This window comes from Pelodiscus sinensis, chromosome 11 (genome assembly GCF_049634645.1).
Source record: "Pelodiscus sinensis isolate JC-2024 chromosome 11, ASM4963464v1, whole genome shotgun sequence".
NCBI classification, from domain to species: Eukaryota; Metazoa; Chordata; order Testudines; family Trionychidae; genus Pelodiscus; species Pelodiscus sinensis.
The window spans coordinates 48,306,340-48,325,745 of record NC_134721.1 but is presented as its reverse complement, the minus strand read 5'-3'; the positions used below and the strand labels follow the sequence as shown (position 1 = coordinate 48,325,745).

Genomic DNA, 19,406 nt, shown 5'->3' with positions numbered 1-19,406 from the left:
AAATTCATTAAAATGAACACAAGGATTTCTATCTGAAAGGGAGGCTGCTCTTGCTCTATTTAATCTGAAATATAGCCAAATTCAGTTCCCTTTGAAACTCCTCGGAACTGAACATTTAGTTACACAGCATTTATTCTTGGGGAACTTTGCTGGGCTTCTTATTAAATCCTTCTTTTTTTCCATCTTGCCCTATTTGAAGAGTTTCAATGGGAGCACAATAGCAGTGTTGCATGTAGGGACTCTGCCTATTCATTCCAACAGACCTACATTTGCACAGTCTGAGAACTTCTTTCCATAAGTCTGGGTAGGAACTATTTGTTGCACACACTGTAGCTGTCACTTAGCAACCCCTGCTGTGATGGACATTTTCCAGCTGCCTATTAAAGCCTGTGAGCATTATGATTGTGAGGAATGACAAAAAATTGTCCAAGCTAAAGGACCTAATAAGTTGTCATATAGCATGTACCATACCTACTGTGTGCAGAAATCTTTAAAGGCAGATTCCAGTATTTCATTGGCTAACTAACTAGATCAGGGCTACACAACATGTGGCCCGTGGGTCGCATGCGGCCCACGGCCTGTTTGTTTGTTTGTGGCCTGTGGTGCAGTTTGGGTTTACATGGGGCTCAGCACGTGGTCCATGGGTGGAAGCCAAAACAAAAAAGTAGTCAATATAATGGTCTTCTGTTGATATGCATTTTGGTAGTTAAATTCCTGGACTTTCATTGCTCATTAAAAGTGCTGTCTTAGGTGTGGAAATTGGGTAAATATTGCATTGTATTAATATCAGAACTGACTTAAATGATGCCTTAACCAGTCCATGTACATGTAATGAATTAGTCTCTCTTCTGCAATTTGATGGATGCATGCTTTCTCTTTGACTCTCATGGGCTATCAAACCTGGACTTCCCACTTCTCAGAAAGGGATCGTTTTATTTCATTCATGTGTGAGCTGAGTCTGAAAAGAAATGGCCCTGCTCCACTCATCAGATATAACACCCTTTGATTCATGGGTGCTTGGCCAGCAACTGTCCAGATATATAGTTAACATTTTCTGCCAGGAGGGCTTCCTAGAGAAATGCTGATCAATGGGTCCAGATGCAAGATGACAGCACCTCTGGTGTCCTTTGGGATACTCAACTAGAGTTGCCAGATGGTTTCAACAAAAATATCAGACACATTTAACATTGCATCACAATCTACACTGCATCTTATTTAGAAAATACCAGACATTTATATTTTCTCAATTTGTTTCCCGAACAGAAAGCTCAAATACTGGACTGTCCGGTTCAAAACCAGACACCTGGCAACCCTACAGTCAACTCACAGGCCTGACAACACTAGTTTTTATTATAGTTGCACTGTAGATACAGCTGCATAAGAAGGGCATCTATAGAGGAACTTACTCTGGGTACAGCATGGTTGAATTGATAAAAACAGGACATTTTTACACTTGACTGCTCATTCTTCTGTTTAAAAGCCGACTAATATGAGTGTAATTAAGAGGTGTATAAAAAGGACAATTTATAATGACAAGTAATTCAAGGGGGAGCCATAGGTTTGCAGCCTGTGGACCCACTGAGCATGCAGGAAAATTCCTCATCCTTAAATATTATCTTCACGGTCACACACTTTTATCTCTTATTTTTTTAAAGAAAACTTGACAGGTTCACGCAGTTCAACGTGACAAGTATAGAAGGAGTTTGTAGAGTGACGAATGCATAACAAGCATTCCGATTTTTCTCCATGTCATTGTAGAGTTCATTTATTATTAAGTCCAGCAATGTTGCACCATGTCTTTGTGGATGCAAACCATATAGAAAGTGATAATAAGAACTAAAAGTTAACAGTCACAGCCTTCTCTCTTTATGCATTTGAGTAGCTCTACTGAATTCAATGGGACTACTTCCATGAGTAAGCAAAGTAGGCCTTAGCGCTAAAAACTTAACACGTGAGTGCCTCAGAAACTTTTCCATATGCCTGTCAAAGCATCACATTAATCCTGAACTACTTAGCTCCCACTGTGTCAAACAGAGTTTGAATAAAATTCAGAATGCCAAGCAGCATACAGGTGCTGGATTGTGCACACAGCAGAGCATTTTGGTCCTGATCCAGCAAAATTCTTACATGTAAGCACTTAAGCAATCCAACTGAAGCAATTAATTAATTATCAAATTATATCTCATAATACTCAGTGAATGCATTTTGGGCCCCAGCTCCACCAAGACACTTTGATAATCAGCCAGTATTGATACTTCATATCCTGAAAAGCACACAACTGAAGAATTCTCCACTCTTTTAGCCTTTTCATTCTATAGTACGTGTAAAAGAGAGTTAACTGTTTAAGGGCATCTATTTCCTGGGACGGCTTGGCTCCTGACAGAAGCGTGCCCGGGACACACAGCTGTTAAAGGGGCCACGATTGCATGCGGCTTTTTTTTTTTTTGCTCAACAACCTTGAGCCTGGAGTACCGGCACCCTTTTTCTTACCAAAAAAAGCAAAATAGCACTGTGTATGTGTTTCATTAGCTTTCATAGGTAAAACCCACTTCATCAGATGAGATGGAGTGGAAATAACAGGAACCCAGAATTTGTAACAAAAAAGAAGGGGGAAAAAAAGATACTTGTCAATCATAGGACTGGAGCTAATGAGATCAGCAAGGCCCCTCTGCCGTATATATATTGGCCAAACAAAAAAATAAATGGACACAAGTCAGACATCAGAAATGGTAACACATACAGACCTGTAGGGGAACGTTTTAACCATCAAAACTTAAGTATGGGACACTTCTGGCCCACTGAATTAGCCTCATTAGCACCCGTCCTACAATTGACAAAGTACTTTTTTTTCCCCTTCTTTTTCTGTTATAAATCCTGGGTTCCTGTTCTTTCCACAATGGCTCATTTGATAAAGTGGGTTTTGCCCATGAAAGCTCATGATACTATATATATTTTTTGTTAGTCTCCAAGGGTACGTCTACACTACAACGTTAATTCGAACTAACTTAGTTCGAATTAGTTAATTCGAACTAAGCTAATTCGAACTAACGGATCCAGACTAAAAAACAAGTTCAAATTAGCGTTTTGCTAATTCGAACTAGCATGTCCACATTAAGTGGACCCTGAACCAGGCTTAAGGATGGCCGGAAGCAGTGCCGGCAGGGCATCAGAGGAGGACTTAGAGCGTGGAGATGCTGTCTCAGGCTAGCCGAGGGCTGTGCTTAAAGGGTCCCGACCCCCACCCCAGACAGACAGTTCCCAGGGGTGCCCCGCTTGCAAAGCAGTCCTGGCTTGGATTGCCCGGAGTACCCACACTGGGCACATCACAGCACTCGGCCATCAGACCGGCTGCACTTGCCGCAGGCTGCCATCTGGGGAGAGGGGGCAATTGCGGGGCTGCAGGAGAGCTTCCACCCCCAGAAGCCCGCAGAGCCAGCCCAGTCCTCCCCATCGGGGGCGCGTACCCCATTCCTCCCTCACCTCCTTCCACTTACCCTTCCCTAGCCCCCCTTCTTATTGATGTACAAAATAAAAGGACAATTGTGTTCAAAAATGGAATCTGTCTTTATTGAACAAAACTGGGGGAGACTGGGAAAAGGAGGTGGGAGAGGGGAAGAGAGAGGGTGGGAGAGGGGAGGGCAACTAAAATGATCAGGGGTTGGGAACAGGTCCCATATGAAGAGAGGCTAAAGAGACTGGGACTTTTCAGCTTAGAAAAGAGGAGACGGAGGGGGGACAGGATACAGGTCTCTAAAAGCAGGAGTTGGGTGGAGAGGGTGCATACAGAAAAGTTCTTCATTAGTTCCCATAAAGAAGGACTAGAGGACACCAAAGGAAAGGAATGGGTAGCAGGCTTCAAACTAGTAACAGAAAATTGTTCTTCACAAAGCAGAGAGTCAACCTGTGGAACTCCTTGCTGCAGGAGGCTGTGAAGGCTAGAACTAGAACAGAGTTTAAAGGGAAGTGAGATCAAGTCATGGAGGTTGGGTCCATGGAGTGCTATTAGCCAGGGGGTAGGAGTGGTGTCCCTGACCAAAGTTTGTGGAAGGCTGGAGAGGGATGGCACGAGACAAATGGCTTGGTCACTGTCTTCGGTCCATCCCCTCCAGGGTCCCTAGGGTTGGCCGCTGTCGGCAGACAGGCTACTGGGCTAGATAGACCTTTGGTCTGACCCAGGACGGCCATTGTAAGCTCAGGGCTCAGGGTCGGGGGTCTCAGTGGACCACCTTGATTTTCATGCACACCTGCTCCTGGGTGGCCAGGCTGGCAGCTCTCCTGCCCTAGCCAGCCACTTTCCTGTGCCTAGTGCGGAGGTCATGGACGAGGTCCACGATGTCTGCACTAGCCCAGGCGGGTGCCCGCCTCTTGCGGTCCCGGGCAAGCTCCCGGGAGCCGCCAGCCTGGTCCCGGGAAGAGGGGGAGGGCTGGGAGGCATCGGGTGGGTGGCTCGATCCGTGCCAGGTGCAGGGTCTGCTGGCTGGGTGCTGGCAGGCTTGCACCTGGCACGGGCACCGTAGCCAGCCCGTGCCCCTTTAAGGGGTCCGGGGCCGGGAGGGGGGGCAGACGAGTTTCCCTGGTGTTGGCCAGAGTGGCCACCAGGGAAACCTGGGGAGGGCTAGCCTCCCACTAGTTCGAATTAAGGGGCTACACACCCCTTAATTCGAACCAGCTAGTTCGAACTAGGCTTAATCCTCGTAAAATGAGGTTTTCCTAGTTCGAACTAAGCGCTCCGCTAGTTCGAATTAAATTCGAACTAGCGGAGCGCTAGTGTAGCGCCTTTTAAAGTTAGTTCGAACTAACTTTGTAGTGTAGACATACCCCAAGGCACCACAGGACTACTTATTTTTAAAAGAAAAAATGTTACTTTCCCTCAGTTCCTCAGACTATCCTTTGAAACACAGAAATGCCTGCAGGATACAAAACCAGTAAGTAGTTTGCAGGAAGTTACTAAAAGCCCAGATGTTAGAATTAGTTAAAATAATTTGCTCTGTACAAAGGGAAAAAAAGCCCTGTTCTCATAATGTGGAAGAGAGAGTGTTTTTCAGGGGAAAAGACATTATGTGCAGAAGTGTACCCCGAGGACCATAATAATATGACAAAATGAATGAAGTCATTCTGGAATAGCTCATAGGAGACTTGCAGATGTTACAGTAAAAAAAAATGAAAGTTTTAAATTATTTTATAGTCCTCCCAATTCCACCGAAAAAAGTACGGAAGGATAAAGTCATGTTTTCTGAGTGAATGACCTAGAGACACGTGAACACCTCCCCAAATTGATTTTTGATTTGTAGATAATACCTTTTGCTTCAACTACTTTCTGCACCCAGAATTTGCACTTCCGTATCTAATTTACTATAGTTTAACCATCTAGAGCAGAGGTGGGGAACCTACAGCTTGTAAGCCGGATCTGGCACCTGGCTTATTTTGATCTGGCCCGTGGCAAAGGTCCGGGCTTCCCCACGGGACGGGAGCACGAGCAGAGCCTCAGTACCCCAAGTGGAGTGTGAGTGAGGTGTGTGTCTCTTTTTTAAATTTTGCTTCCCACTTGTGTTTGGCCTCCGACTGATTTTATTGTGGGTCCTGACTGAAAAAAGTTTCCCCACCCCGATCTAGAGAATGAAATCAATTAACCCTTTACTTGGTCACAGGTTCCCCCCCCCCCCTTTTTATCATTCCTAGTATTTTGGTAATGTTCATGCTATCAATTGCCAAGATAAATTATTTTTAATTATCTAAATTGAAAATTGGAGTAGAGCCCACCCCCTCTGTACTGAAAATCTACCACACCATAAACCACTCCCAAAGATATGTTTGGACTCCATCTTTAGGCTACTCTGGGCTGATATTTCTCAGAGGATCCTGAACACACATGAGCTATGTCTATATTGTAGCCTTTTCCCGCAAAAACATATGCAAATGAGGCTAAGCATGGAATAGTGCTGCACCTCATTTGCATAATTAGCGCCCCTTTTTGCGCAAAAAAAACCTCTTGCGCAAGAGCTGTTTTTCCACATTTTTTCCAGAAGAACGGCTCCTGTGCAAAAATGGGTGCTCATTTATTATGCAAATGAGGTGTGGCGATATTCCCTGCTTAGCCTCATTTGCATATGTTTTTACGCAAAAAGGCTATAGTATAGACATAGCCCTAGTAAGGATGATATGGTCTTAGGAGATGTTATCATGGCTACCAACCACGGATATCTGGAGATACAAATAAACAACTGTTCTTGGTAGAACCTATTATGATTCTAAACTAATTAGGACAGGTAAACCAATGTGTGTCACTTACAAAATCAAATATTTTTGTATTTGCAGAGAAGCAGAAATGCTATTTAGCAATACACCTGAGCAGGTCTACAGCAAATATATTCTGGGCTGGCCTTATTTTACTTCCACTCTCCTCTGCACTGACGGACTCCCAGTGCAATAGCAAATAAAAGATTATTGCGCAAATTCAGTACCAGCTTCCTTTCTATTTACTTTCAGTTTTCTTTACTTTCTTGTAATTACTTTTACTTTTTTCAAGCTTGTAATAAACATCTTCTCTATGTTAAAATATCTCCTCTATTACTTACAGGGCAGAAGAGTTGGGCTTTGGCTTTTCAGTGTTTTTTTCGGGCTTTTATTTATGATACTTGGCAGGTTTGTGGATAACTATTAAACAGCCTCACAAATCTGAATCTTTGTCATCTACATCAACAGCTGTTGCCAGTTATTCAAGCAGCCCAAGAAACACTATGCAGTCACAACACAAACAATATTCTGCTCTCAAAAGACTTGAAAATATTCCACACCCTATGGGCAACATTTTTATTAAATGACCTCTGTGTTTTAACTGGAGGTTTTGCACATCATTTGAAGAGATTCTCTCACACTGTAAACATTAGGATACAGGCAGATGTTCCAATCCTCCCAAGTTCAGAGGGGTGTTTGGATCCAGAATTTTGGCTGAGATCTTATACAGCTGAAAGACATTTCCAAAATCCAGATCCACATATGGGTGCAGAAATGAAATAATCCTGGTGTTCTGGTTTGCGTAGTTCTGGGTTTTGGTTTGTGGCTACAAAAAACAGTCTTTACCTATGCAGACAGAATTTCGAATGTTTTACCTTTCTATTATCTCTTCTGAGGATCTCACAACAGTTAACAAAAATGATAAATGTGGCATCCTAATGAGGGAACTAGATGTTTATCCCTATTTCATAGATGGGGAAACTAAGGCACAGAGAGACAAAGGTTTGTCCAATGTCTCTCAGCAAATCTGTGGCACAGATATGTTTGAGGACCTTGATTATTCTGTTTAGCCAATTCACACATGACATTTTCATGTGAATTTTCATGTGCAAAAAAATAGGTGGAAAATAAGTTGCACATGCAAACTTTAAGACTTTTGGAAATTTTTGTGGAAGCAAGAACCTCAATGCACATAGCACAGTTCTTGAAAGCTCTTGAAAAAATTGTGCAAAGCCATCCAATGCTGCCTTTACTACTGAAAAAGTTCTAAAGAGTGCCTGAGTGTCCAGTGGTAATTGGCATCACAACATACACCATTCACTTTAAGCACAGGAGGTGCCAAGTGTAAGGAATCAGATTGGATTGGAAGGGCCCCAAACCATTCAGTCTTGTCCCATGGAAGGATTAGGGCCCCATGCTTTGTTTTATGGTGAATCTCTTTTCATGGCATAACATGTTGGTGAGGGTTTGTGATCTCATATTAGTCATACTGGAAAACAGTGTTCTCTCTAAGGTGTGCGCCTGCGCACAAAAAATTCTGCGCCTGCCCACCTCCTCTGCAGAGCAGTGCAGTGGCACTCACCACTCACTTTTCTGTTGGAGGGTGGGTGGTGTGTTCCAGTTCAGTCACAGCAAGACTGTCACTGCTGGGGCAGCCTCACCACGGACCCGCTTCCTGCTCTATGGCAGCCATGTGGCCCGGCCGGTGGGGCCATATGGTAGAGTGAGGCTGCACGTCCCTGGGGCTGCAGTCTGGGCGTGTAGCGCCTGGGAGCTAAGGGGTTAACATCCCCCTCCCACGCTACAGACTTCCTGCTTCAGGAGGGGGTGGGGCTGGGCCTGCTCCTCAGGGCCAGTGTGCTGCGCTGCTTCCCGCGGACTGGAGCCAGCCCTGGGCTCTGCCTTCCCCAGCCCCAGAGCCACAGCCTGCAGGCAAAGGGTTGGGCTGTGCTGAGCAGGGAAGAGACTCTGTCCCTCCTTCCCCCACCTCTCCTTGCCCCGGTGCTGCTCCCAGGGGGCTGTGAGTCCCAGCACTGCTGCTCTGCTGGGCAGTGCGCTGGGGGCACAGGGATGGGGGGGGTGAAGGAGGATGGGATGGGGCAGGGATTGCACTGAGGGGAATGGGGTGATGATTTATTATTTGAAGGTTGAGCCAGATATCTATATGGGTCAATGTAATACTTTTTAAATGATAGGATATTATCACTCCATATTAAAATAATTTTTGAACGGCTGTTATAGCTATACCTCAGAAGTGAAACACCGAGTAGCTTATTTATGTTATATTTAATCTAGCATCTCTATGTGAACATTTTCTTCAATAAACCTGTTGCTTTAAATGTTTAAAAATCTTAGCGCTGTAGGGCTCGAAGGGATATTGCGAGGTCATCAAGTCTTCCTTGCTGCAGATTGGACACATTACTTGTCCTACCTTCAGTATGTGTGGGGAACAGTTGATCCTCATCCCCTTTATAATAGTTTTAATGTATTGAAAGATAGTTTTCAAGGCCCCTCTAGGTCTTCTAGATCTAGACCCTAGATATTTCCTTAATTTGCTTATAAGAATGTTGTGTGGGACCAGTGTTCCCGCTAAGATTTTCCATCCATGAGCAGAGTCAGTTTTGTCTTGCTCAGAAATGCTAGTCCGAAAGGCCAATTAACATAGTTCCCTGAAAGGCGAGCCAGATTTAATTGGGGCACAAGCCCAGGAGAGGGAGGGTCTGTGAGAGGGATATAAACAGAACATTTTGTAGTATTAATTTTCTTTTTATTTGACTTCATATTTAAAGTCGCACACCTTGTTCACTATCCCTTGTTTTAATATATTCTCTTCCATAACATTGAAAAATATATTTAAGATAATTGTTAATAACTTGGGTGCCATAGTGGCACCCATCCAAACAAGTGCACACGACCTCAGTATTGGGGCACAAGACAAAAATCACTCCGCTCATGGATGGAAAATCTTAGAGGGAACACTGCTAGAAAACCTGGCATATGCAGTACATCTGCTCTGCTTTTATTCTGTACACTTGAGTCGAGCCCATTATATACATTTGGCATTCGTTCATAAGATACTACACTGGAAACATTTGGTAGTGCTTACTGAAAGGTCAGCAAAGTTTAAAGTAGAACTTATTAAGATCTGAGTTGAGCTTTGAGTCAAATATTCCAGGATTCCTGGAGCTAGCAGATGGAAGTAGCACATCGTTGAGAATGACCCTTTGAAATATAAACAAACATAAAATAAATGAAAAGCAATGCTAAGACTTATGTAAAAATGAGGAATCCTTATAGAAAAAAAAACTATTTATCCCACCAGCTTCCTTGCCAGCAAATATTTAGGGTGGGATTTGAAAATGAAAGTGAATTGAATTATTTTCTTCCTTTGAATAAAGGCCCATAACGCTTAAGTAACTTAGGAGCACCAGTCTCATTGGTTGTGCATGGTGCAGAAGGGAGGATATCAGGGAGCTATTTATGTCTCTAGGGGTGTGTCTAGACTACATGCCTCCTTCGACGGAGGCATGTAGATTAGCCAGATCGGAAGAGGGAAATGAAGCCGCGATTAAAATAATCGCGGCTTCATTTAAATTTAAATGGCTGCCCCGATCTGCCGATCAGCTGTTTGTCGGCAGATCGGGGGAGTCTGGACGCGATGCCCCGACAAAGAAGCCTTTCTTCATCGAGACAGGTAAGCCTCGTGAAACCAGGCACAGTGGAGCAGAGCTCTTCTGTCTTCTAACACCCTCCAGGCCTGGGTAACACGAAGAAGTCGGAGTAAATTGAGAATACAGCCTTCAGATTGTGAACAACCTGTTTGTTAATACACTAAGCACTCTTTTATTTCTGCTGTTATCTGTAGCTTCCAATATCAATTCTTTAAGATACAAAAAGCACTGGAAGGGCTAAAAACAACAGAGCATCTTATAGTGACAGAAACTCAGCGTGAGTCTGTGTTATTGGACCAGCACTTGCAACACGAGTGTGCAAAAGGGGAAATCACTCAAATGTGGAATATTAGTCATTGGCACAACTGATGCCTTTCAGAATCCTTAAGTATTATTAATGGGCCTCATTTAGTATGACTACATTAACAACACGGGTTTATCTATCTATCCAGCTAGCTGAGTGTATCTGCGTGTCTGTCTGAGAATCCATTTATTCAAGAACTCCTCCTAAATGGTAAAAACTAGGGCTACCAAATTCGGTATGCAGCTTCCTCTAACCCTAACTTAAAGCAAGGTCAAGGTTTGGTTGTGCCAGGAAAACGGGAAGTGCCAGGAATGGGACTGTTTTCCAGAATCTGAAAAGGCGGTGGGGGGGGGGCAGAGAGAAGAGATGACATACTGCAGAGGCACCACTGAGGGTAGGTGCACCATCAAGAGAGGCCAGACCCCTGCCTGGGACAGCCCAGAAGAGAACACACCGGCTGTCACAATGGCTCGATGTCAGGATGGCGGTCGGTTTCTAGCGGAGTGCCCCAAGGTTCGGTTCTAGGATGAGGGGATGGATTGCACCCTCAGCAAGTTTGCAGATGACACTAAGCCAGGGGGAGAGGTAGATACGCTTGAGGGCAGAGATAGGGTCCAGAGTGACTTAGACAAATCGGAGGGTTGGGCCACAAGAAATCTGATGAGATTCAACAAGAACAAGTGCAGAGTCCTGCACTTGGGACGGAAGAATCCCAAGCATTGTTACAGGCTGGGGACCAACCAGCTAAGTAGTAGTTCTGCAGAAAAGGACCTGGGGGTTACAGTGGATGAGAAGCTGGATATGAGTCAACAGTGTGCCCTTGTAGCCAAGAAGGCTAATGGCATATTAGGTTGCATTAAGAGGAACATTGCCAGCAGATCCAGAGATGTCATTATTCCCCTTTATTCGACTCAGGTGAGGCCACATCTGTAGTATTGTGTCCAGTTCTGGACCCCCTACTACAAAAAGGATGTGGACGCATTGGAGAGGGTCCAGCGGAGGGCAACCAAAATGATTAGGGGGCTGGAGCATATGACCTGTGAGGAGAGACTGAGGGAGTTAGGTCTGTTTAGTCTGCAGGAGCGAAGAGTGAAGGGGGATTTGATAACAGCCTTCAACTTCCTGAAGGGAGGTTCCAAAGAGGATGGAGAGAGGCTGTTCTCAGTAATGACAGATGGCAGAACAAGATGCAATGGTCTCAAGTTGTGGTGCGAGAGGTACAGGTTGGATATTAGGAAAAACTATTTCACTAGGGCTACGTCTACACTGGCATGATTTTGCGCAAATACTTTTAACGCAAGAGTTTTTGCGTTAAAGTATTTGCGCAAGAGAGCGTCTACGCTGGCATGTGCCTTTGCGCAAGAGATGTGCTTTTGCAATAAAGCATCTGTGCCAGTGTAGACGCTCTCTTGCGCAAGAAAGCTCTAATGGCCATTTTAGCCACCGGGCTTTCTTGCGCAAGAAATTAACGTTGCCTGTCTACACTGCCCTCTTGCTCAAGAACACTTGCGCAAGAGGGCTTATCCCTGAGCAGGAGTGTCAGAGTATTTGCGCAAGGAGCACTGATTTCACACATAAGAACGTCAGTGTTCTTGCGCAAGTACTCGCGGCCAGTGTAGACAGGTGGCAAGATTTTGCACAAAAGCGACTGCTTTTGCGCAAAATTTTGACAATGTAGACACAGCCTAGGAGAGTGGTGAAGCACTGGGATGGGTTACCTAGGGAAGTAGTGGAGTCTCCATCCCTAGCGGTGTTTAGGTCTCGGCTTGACAAAGCCCTGGCTGGGTTGATTTAGTTGGGATTGGTCCTGCCTAGAGCAGGGGGCTGGACTTGATGACCTTCTGAGGTCTCTTCCAGTTCTATGGTTCTATGATTCTATGAGCAGCGCCACCCTCACCATCCTGGGTGGTCCTAGTAAGATCCCCCAGCCCCTCTGTCCTGACTCCTGCACCTCCTACCCCTTACCCCCACTCCTGCCCTCCCTGCCCTGCACACTTCCAACTTCCTTCCCCTGCCCTGAGGCCTTCCCCCACCCCAATCCTATCTTGAGCCCCCCACTCCTGCATCCCAACCCCCTACCTTCAGCTGGCTCCCTGCACGCACCAGCTCCCCTGGAGCCACCTGTTCCCCCCTCCTCCCATGCTGCTGCTTCTGATACAGAGGCAGCAGCACAGGGCACAGCAGGTGGGAGCTGGTACATGCAGGGAGCTGGTTTAAAGCTGGCTCCCTGTGCGCACCAGCTCCCATGGAGCTGACTGTCACACAGTTACACACAGGATACCTACCCGCTGAAATTTTCAGCAGTTACATGGTTGTTTAATTACACGCATTTTAACATCTCTCATACAAGTAGTAATAATATTGCTCTCTGGGTAGAAGTTATCAAAACTGTGATAGGAAACTAGAGACTAAGGGCCGAGGACAATTTTTACAGTTAAGTTGTTTACTGAAAGGACATTCTACACACGTGCATAAGGTTGTATTAAAATCTCATGCAAGATTTTATTTTTTAAGATGCTGATTACTAGTATAACAAGCACTGTAGAAGCAAAGCTTTTCAAAGAAATTTTTAAATTGCAATTGGATATCAAGACTTATGAACAGTTACTTGATGGTAGGATGGGGACACCTGAGAATTTAGACAAAGATGCACTTCCAGGCAATGGGAGTTTTGCAACTTCTAACAAAGAGGTGGGCAAAAGGGCCTCTGAGGGCCGAATTCGACCTGACAAGCGGGTTGATCTGGCCCGTGGAGGCCCTGCCACTCCTCCGCCCCCAGGCCAATTAGGGTCTGGGGACCGGGGGAGTGTGTGAAATTTCCTCCACCCTGCTCCCACCCTGCAAGGAGTGAGCAGCACTCAGAAGTACCATACGCTCCTGGCAGGGCGGGAGGAGACTTCGTGCACTCCCCCACCCCCAAGCCCTGATTGTCCTGGGAGCAGAAGAGGGAGTGCGTGAAGTCTCCTCCCACCGCCAGAGGCATGGGCGCCTAGGGGGAACCTCTGGGGGGGTAAAGGCGCTTCCCCCACCCTCCAGACCAGGGGTGGCCAACCCGTTACAGATGAAGAGCCAAAATAGTGGTGGATACAGCAGTAAGAGCCGAGGGATAAAAGTTGTTGAGCAAAACCTGTGTTTGTTTGAACAAAGAAAAAAAGGCAGGGCCATGCACAGTCCTTTTAACATAGAAGGCACTGCCCTTTTAAACCATTTTGAAGTCTGCACGGTCATTCCGTGCAGACAGAAACATGCTGCCCCTTTCATAGCCGTGGATGCAGGAGCCGCAATTTTTTCTTTGAAGATCCACTTGCAGCTCGCGAGTCGCGGGTTGGCCACCCCTGCTTCCGACCAATCATGGTCTGTGGGTAGGGAAGCAAGGAAGTATGATGGCCCCGCCCCTTCCACTTGAGGCTCTGCCCCTTCCCGTGCAGCCCAGGGCCACTTCAAACATTTCAGAAATGTCTGAAGTGGCCCCTGGCAAAAAATGATTGCCCATCCCTGTTCTAGCAGATATATTTCTTGAGATGTGAAAGCACAAGTGGCATATCTGTGAGTTGTATGTTTAAATACATGGTATGTGGGCTCCTGGGCTGGGCTGGAATATCCCAAAACCCACGAGAAAATAACCCCATTTTATTTAGGGATATTGCTCAGGGCTAAGAGCTGTTTCCCAGGTTCACAAAGGTTGTTATCATACCTAGAACGAGGATGGTCACAATAGATTACGTCCTCCTTTGTTCTAATGTAATTTTATAAACAGTGACATGGCATGGAGGGGAAAATTAAAAGTCAGGTTTATTCATATAAATTCTAAAAATGATGAATTGGTATGTATAAAAGCAAGAGATTCAGAAAGGGAAGAAATTATGCAATTTACACAGCATAGTGAAGAAAAACACCCAATAGGAGGAAACCCCGCACTATTAAAGACAAATGCTTTCTGAATAAAGTACAGGCAGTCCCTGACTTACGCGGATCCGACTTATGTCGGATCCGCACTTACGAACAGGGCTTTCTCGCCCCAGAGGTCGAGGTGGCGGATTGCTACCTGCGAGCTCCAGGGCGAGAAAGCCCCGTTCATAAGCTGCTCCGGTGCCCCTGGTCTGCTGGAGACTGTCTCCAGCAGACCAGGGGCACCGGGCGGGTTCCCGCGCTTCTGAGGCTTTGCCAGAGCAAAGCCTCAGAAGCGCAGGAACCGCCGCTGCTGCCGCTTGAAACCCGGTGCCTGTGGTCTGCTGGGGACGGTCCCCAGCAGACCACAGGCACCGGGACTGAAGCCGCAACCGCGGGGGGGGGGATCCCCCGCCTCTGAGACTTTGCCAGAGCAAAGCCTCAGAGGCGCGACACCCCGCTGCCACTGCTGCTCTGCTCCCCATGTCCCTGGTCTGCTGGGGGGGGCGCGGATAGTGTGCCCCCCTCCCCAGCAGACCAGGCTTTTGTTTTGGACCCTGGAGCAGAGCAGCTGGGGCGCTGTGGATTGGTCCTGCAGCACCCGCTCTGGGCACTACTGGACCAACCCGGCAGCACCCCAGCTGCTCTGTCCCAGGTCCTGATTCAGCCGCTGCTGGTCAGTTTCAGCAGTGGCTGAATCAGGACACCTGGGGCAGAGCAGCTGGGGTGCTGCTGGGTTGGTCCAGTAGCGCCGAGGAGCGGTGCTACTGGAGCAACCCAGCAGCACCCCAGCTGCTCTGCCCCAGGCGTCCCCAAGTCAGCCGCTGCTGAAACTGACCAGCGCTGACTACAGGAAGCCCGAGGCAGAGTTGCTCTGGCCCAGGCTTCCTGGAATCAGCGCTGATCAGTTTCAGCAGCAGCTGACTTGGGGAAGCTTGGGGTTCTTAAGTTGAATCTGTATGTAAGTCAGAACTGGCGGTCAGTTTCAGCAGCGGCTGAATCTGGACGCCAGTTCCGACTTACATACAGATTCAACTTAAGAACAAACCTACAGTCCCTATCTTGTACGTAACCCGGGGACTGCCTGTATTCACTGATGCTAGACTAAGGCTCAGGCTACAGAGGTATTCACACAGATTCTTCCCAGATGGACTGAGAAACCTCTTCCCCAACTCCATTTTGTCAGGTAGTGCACAGGCAGGAATAGTGTTAACAGAGCAGTACAAATTTTGTCTAAAAGCTTTTCCAACAAGTTTTATTACACAGGAGATTTAGGGGTTGATCCACAGCCCACTGGAATCTTTCCATTGACTTCAATAGGGTTGGGATCACAGCCTAACAGGACACACATTTCCAGCTCTTGGAATGCCCTTCTGTGCACTGTGGAGTCACTTTCCTGCTTCCAAAAGATGCTCTGAACCAGGTTTTTGGTTTTGCCAGAGGCTCCAGTTCCGCACCACGCAGCTGGACCCCTGGACCTCACAGATGGATCATTCAGTTCACATCAGGCATCTACTGCCAGAGCTAAAAATCCTTCAAGGCTTTATAGAGTCACATAATTTATTTGTCCTTTATGTAAATGTGAGGCAGTGTTGGTGTTTCAGACTTGGAAGAGAGGATTTCTCTGTTGTTTTACTGCAGTTTCTCTGAAATATTAAAAATTACTGATTTTTAAAATCAGTAGTTGCTTGTATCAAACCTTAATTGGTCAATTCCTCATTGCTGAAAAAAAGTGTTTTGTTGTTATTATTGTTATTATTATTATTATTAATAATAATAATAACCACCAACTTTTTTCCCTCTTGGAAAAAAAACCCTCCAATTATCTGCAAGCTAAAATACCATTTTCTCCGTTTCTTGTAACTCAACCGTAAAGGTGTTCTTTTGAAAACTGAAGATTACTAATGCTAGAAGTGTAGCAATTATTTGTCTTATCTCCTAGAACAAAGAAAGTAATTTTCTCTAGAAGCTTTACTATAGGCTAGGGGAGTTTTCTAAGCTAACAACGCTTTGTTTTCGATCAGTCATCACAATGCAGAAGTCACCAAGAAGTGTTTTGCTGCAGCACACATTCACGGAGAAACTTTAATTCCATTATTAAGCATTTACCCCTTCTTATACACAAGAAACAACTCCCCCTCCTCCCCCAAACAAAAAGATAAACAGAAAATAACCTCGAAACAAAGCAGTGCCTCTATAGGCACAACCCACAAAAAGCAGCATAGAATCTTCAAGGTTATCTAGTCATCTCTGGAAGGCGCGGCAGAACAATTTCTTTACAGCAACACCAGTCGCGGGAGGTGTAAGGAAAAGGCCATAGTGGGGAGAGACAAAGCAGTTTGGCTCATTACTGTGAAAAAGAAGCAATCAAAGTGGCTTCTTTCATCCTTCCTCCTTGCCAGCCTTTTCTTGACCTGGAGGCTTAAATCAAACTGGAAGCTTAAATCAAACAGTCAGAATGACTGATGAAACAGCACAGACTTTGTAAAACAAAGAGGGGCTGGTGAGAGAGGTAAAAGAGGGGCACCATCTGGAGGCATCAGAGAACACTCAGCTGTTTGTTTCCTTGTCATAGAGCCTAGTGTTTGAAGAGTCCTGGTGGGAAGAGAGAGACTCCCTTCACTTTATAAGAGTTACCAGAGCCTGTAAAGCTCCAGCAGCTCTAAAGCATGGAGCCTAATTTTGTGGTCAAGGGGAAGGAGATTGGTGAGGTGATCTGAGAAATGAAGAGTCAGCAGTTGTCCATCATCCTTTGAAAAGGAGCTGAACAATAGTCAGAAATAAAGTTTTAATATTGGCAGCTGGGTTGACTAATTTTGATTAGGAACTTGTGTCAGAGCAGTCGCTCTACAGTCGCTCAGACGAATGTGAGCTGGAGGAGCTGCTACACATAAGAAGAAAACTGTGAGCTCCAGGGAGACCTTTATATGCCTTGTAGTTTTTAAGGGGAGGCTTATGTATTTTATCTGCCTGTTCACAGAGCAGTATCCCTAATGCTCTCCGAGTTTTTATTATTCATGGTGATGTTAAACAAACCACACCAGGCTTTTCCAGGTTTGGGATTTTGATTATCCAGTAACATAAGTCTGTTTGCAAAGACGAAAGTCCCAACAGGGTCTTGGGGACACGTATCACTGTATTGTCTGCTAGAATTTTTCCCCACGGCCTTTTAAGTAAAATATAAAAATGTGATCCAGCCTGAAATGTAGTGTACTAGGTGCCAGTTCCAAGGTGAAAGTGCTAAGAAAGAAGAGTATAAAACAAAACAGAAAAAAGAAAGGGTTTTGTTCTTAATTTTAAAAGACATCATTTTTTTCAATTAGACAAATGCAGTGTTGCTAATTACTAATGTACAGTGTAGCTGGTGGTGTGGACTTTAAAAAATAATGTGTTAATCCTCCAGATGTACTCTGGACTAATGGGATTCATGTAACTACTCTCATCTGGTTTCTCAAATTTTCTTTTACTGATGTTTCCAATGTACCATCTGCATTTTAGAATACAAATGCACAACTACTGACTATGGTCTATTGGTCAAATATATTTTTGATGTAACTCCGTTGACTTCAGTAGCGTTACAACAGAGATGTAACTGCCCTAAATCCATGCAGTTGCAGTTCCAAAATAGTGATTATGGTATGCACTATGAATGGGGATTAAGAATTACACATTAAAACAGATTCACTTGTTTGCAGAAGGGAGGAAGTTTCTGTAATATGTTAAATAAAAAATGGATAAAGCGGTTTTGTTGGAATAGAGGGTCCAATTACTTCCCTTTACATACTGCAAAACATACAGTCGTTAAGATGAGAAGCCAAATTAATCTGTGCTGTAAATCCACAGAAGACAATGAAGTTCTACCAGGGATTAATTTGGCTTATGTCTTAACTAAAGAAGGGGATGAAACAAGACGTTTGTATTCAGTTCAGAATTTCCCACAGTTAGAGGAGGATTTGGATCTGGGACTTTGGCTCTGGTCCATCTCTAATCATGATCTGCAGCGTGTATTGATAGGTGCTGGAAAACATTGGTTTTTGTTCTATTTTTCAGCCAGGACAACATACCTGGTAAGGCAGAGCAGTCACAGCAATGTGTTTCTTACTTCATTCTGGAAGAATTCAGAGGGCAAAACATTCTGGCTACGTTTACACTGCAAGGTTTTTGCTCAAAACCAGCTGTTTTTGCGCAAAAACCCGTGGAGCGTCCACATCTCAAATGCACTTTTGCGCTAGGAAATCAAGAGTAAAACAGCAGAACAGAAGGCTTTTTCCGCCATAGGTAAACCTCCTTTTACAAGGCATAACTCCCTTTTGCACAAGAGTTCTTTCACAGAAAGGCAAGTGTGGTCACTCCAGAGGAAAAAGCACAGGTGCTCTGATGGCCCTTCTGTGAATGGCAATCAGAGCTTTCTTGCACAAGCTGAAACAAAATACAGGTCTATGTAGCACTTTAAAGACTAACAAGATGGTTTATTAGATGATGAGCTTTCGTGGGCCAGACCCACTTCCTCAGATCAAATAATGGAAGAAAATAGTCACAACCATATATACCAAAGGATACAATTAAAAAAATGAACACACATGAAAAGGACAAATCACATTACAGAACAGAAAGGGGTGGGGGGGGGGGGGAAGGAGGTGAATGCCAGTGAGTTAATGATATTAGAGGTGGGGAAGGGGAGATGTCTGTGAGTTAATAGAATTAGAGGTGATAATGGGGGAAGCTATCTTTGTAATGGGTAAGATAGCTGGGGTCTTTGTTAAGTCCCATGAGGAGAGTGTCGAAGAAACCATTGAGAAAATACCATTATAGAGAACCTGTTACCCAATTCGGTGCAAGATGTAAGTACATTTTGAACTTGGACATTACTATGTATTGTTTTAGAGATGGCTAGGTGCTTGCATTCCACAAAACATAAAACACAGATCATCTTTGCCCCGGAGGTCTTAGACTACATCACAGCTGGGGATGCGTGATTCATGAAGAGTTACCCACACTATTGTTTATCTAGCTAGCTTATTACTAATAGCAGTGAGGATGTAGCAGTGGAGGCTGCACAAGAAAACACGTATATCGTGCAACCTGCACCAAGCCCATGGTGCTCGGCTATTGTAGGGGGTGGGGGACAGTTTGAATTTTATAATGGCATTTTGCACAAAATCTGAGGTTTTTATTTTGCTTTTCTGGATTTAATCAGAAGTATGGCTCTAAGGGCTGGAGGGGGTTTGCCGCAATCCGAGCAGTGCTAAGGTCTGACTGCCTGATGCCTCTCACGTTCTTGGGCCACGGAGCTGAACCCCCTCCCACAC

At 45.2% G+C, this 19,406-nt stretch overlaps 2 protein-coding genes across 6 annotated transcripts in view; one reads left to right on the top strand and one right to left on the bottom strand.

The window, feature by feature from the left end:
* CFAP92 (cilia and flagella associated protein 92 (putative)) overlaps positions 1–19,406 on the bottom strand; it is a 254,276-nt gene that overhangs the window by 105,682 nt on the left and 129,188 nt on the right. The window lies entirely within an intron of this gene.
* The window catches only part of EFCC1 (EF-hand and coiled-coil domain containing 1), an 80,600-nt gene that overhangs the window by 15,774 nt on the left and 45,420 nt on the right, over positions 1–19,406 (top strand). The window lies entirely within an intron of this gene.